Genomic DNA, 2,642 nt, shown 5'->3' with positions numbered 1-2,642 from the left:
CTCTCTCTCTCTCTCTCTCTCTCTCTCTCTCGTCTTTACTACTGTGTATAACACCGTAGGGTGAACCTCAGTTCACTGTCTCTCTCATGTCTGTCACCTGTGCGTGGTTCTGTGGGTGAACCTCAGTTCACTGTCTCTCTCCTGTCTGTCACCTGTGCGTGGTTCTGTGGGTGAACCTCAGTTCACTGTCTCTCTCATGTCTGTCACCTGTGCGTGGTTCTGTGGGTGAACCTCAGTTCACTGTCTCTCTCCTGTCTGTCACCTGTGCGTGGTTCTGTGGGTGAACCTCAGTTCACTGTCTCTCTCGACTCTTTTCAGCTGCACATCAATGTATCTTTTTCTTAGTGTTTCTCGTAACCGCTTTTGCTCATGTATTTCTTAACGCTTACAGTATCTCCCCGGCTCTGTGCACCTCCTTCCAAGACTCTGATGTGACAGTGACGTCCTTCCAGGACAGTGTCCTCTTTCCAAGGCAGTGACCTCCTCCTTCCAAGACAGTGACGCCCTTCCAAGAAAGAGAGGGAGGAAGTGGCCAGAAATTTCTGCCACAAAGAGGGAGTCTGACCTCCTGGACAACAATAAGTCATCTCCTGCCCCCTCATACCTGAGGCCAGGATTAGCGAGGGACAAAGTCGCCATTTTTAGCCAATGTACACACATAATAACGCAGACGGTAGCCTCTCCTTTCTCTCCCCGTTCCCCCACTCTCTCCCATCTATCCCTCCCTCCCCCATCCATCCTTTACCCTCTCATTGCCCTTCCCATCCCAAAGATGTATTTATCTATTTCCCTTTTCATTCATTTGTTTTTATTTGGTTGTTGTCTATCCAGTGCTCGTTTCTTTGAGGCAGCATTTGCTAGGTCGATGCGGGCTCGTTACTCCGTAAACAAAATAATTTTTTTCCTCCTCGCCTGGTCATAGACGGAGCCGCGGGGGCGTTGGCCCCCTAAACATTCTCCAGGTATATTCCGGGTATCCCTCACAGAGCCTCTTAGCAGCGTTAATACAATCTTTGTTTTTTCTTCTTTCTTCTTGTACTATCTTGCATAATCAGTGTATCCTTAAAGCTTTCCGGTTTCTTCAAGTCTTCCTCTCTCTTTTCAAGGTTTCTTCTCAAGCTTAAGCTTCCTATCTTATTCTCAGCGGCCTGGCTTCATGTCCCCCCCCCTCTCATAATTTCTAACTGGTCTACATCTCACTACGTCCCACTACACGGTGTTAAGGGATGTTTTGTCACCTCATTTATGTGATGTTAAAAACCCAGGGAACGGGTGGGGTTTGAACAAATGACGATCGAGTTATAAAACTCCATGCCAGTGTTGTTTTTAATAGTATGTGCTGTTGTTATTCTCAGTTTTACTTCTTTCTCGTCAGAGTCAATAATATCTGTGAATGGTTGGTGGTCTTATGTTTCACTTCACAGCTCTAGCAGTAAATATCTGGGATCATGTCATCTCTTGTTCTCCGTCTAATCTTTAACGTTAATGACATAACTGCATTCAGTCATGTCAGTGTTGTACCTAGTTCAGCTATGAAAACTTTGGGGCCCAGTCGCTGGACCCATTACGTACCTCTGTAATCTGTAAATACCTTTGTAACTTGTCGTGATTGTGAGTTCATTACCTTTGTAAATTGTGAGTTCATTACCTCTGTAACTTGCTCAGCTATCAAAACTATGGAGTCCAGTCCCTGGACCAATTATGTACCTCTGTAATCTTTTGACTACCGCCCACAGGATGGGTATGGGGTGCATAATATTAAACATATTAACCTAACTCTCCTTTTTCATGGCTTTTGTTAACACTTTGAGAGATATCCTGGACTAGGTACCACCTCCTCCTCTAGTTCTGTCTTTTGTTTACTTATTCCTTCGTAAGTATCTTCTACTTTTGTCTGGTACTCTTAACAAGACTCTTACAACCCGCGTTCCATCATTTATTTCTTACATCCACTCACCCTTTCCGGGTTTTCTGCTCTTATTGGCCAGAAACCTACATTATTTCTATATCATTTTGCAGAGTTACGTTTTTACCACATTAAAAAAAAATTCATATCAATACCTCTTGCATCACTTGATTTGATTTCAATATACACATTTAACTATACACATTTCCTGCTGGTGTGAAGGTATAGCCATATTTCGTATCTGTTTACTTCCTCCGTAACGTAAATAATGACGTTTTTCACTATTTTGTTTTTAATTTTAATATATTAACTTTTCTTACCCCCTAATACGTTTCCATAGTGAATTTTGTCTACCAGGATCAGATACCTGATGTTGTACTCATCTATTTCCGCTTGCAGGGGTCGATTCATAACTCCTGACCCCGCCTCTTCACTGAGTGCTACTTGGTCCTCTCTCTTCCTGCTCCATGCTCCCTGCTCCCTGCTCCCTGCTCCCTGCTGCCTGAGTTTTATCAAACCTCATCCTAGAACTATGTATGATTCCCGCCTCCACTACGTCACTTTCTAGGCTATTCCACTGCCTGACAACTCTATGACTGAAGAAATACTTCCTAACATCCCTTTGATTCATCTGAGTCTTCAACTTCCAATTGTGACCTCTTGTTTCTGTGTCCCATCTCTGGAACATCCTGTCTTTGTCCACCTTGTCTATTCCGCGCAGTATTTTGTATGTCTT

This window comes from Cherax quadricarinatus, chromosome 14 (assembly GCF_038502225.1).
Source record: "Cherax quadricarinatus isolate ZL_2023a chromosome 14, ASM3850222v1, whole genome shotgun sequence".
NCBI classification, from domain to species: Eukaryota; Metazoa; Arthropoda; class Malacostraca; order Decapoda; family Parastacidae; genus Cherax; species Cherax quadricarinatus.
This window is presented reverse-complemented; position numbering follows the sequence as displayed.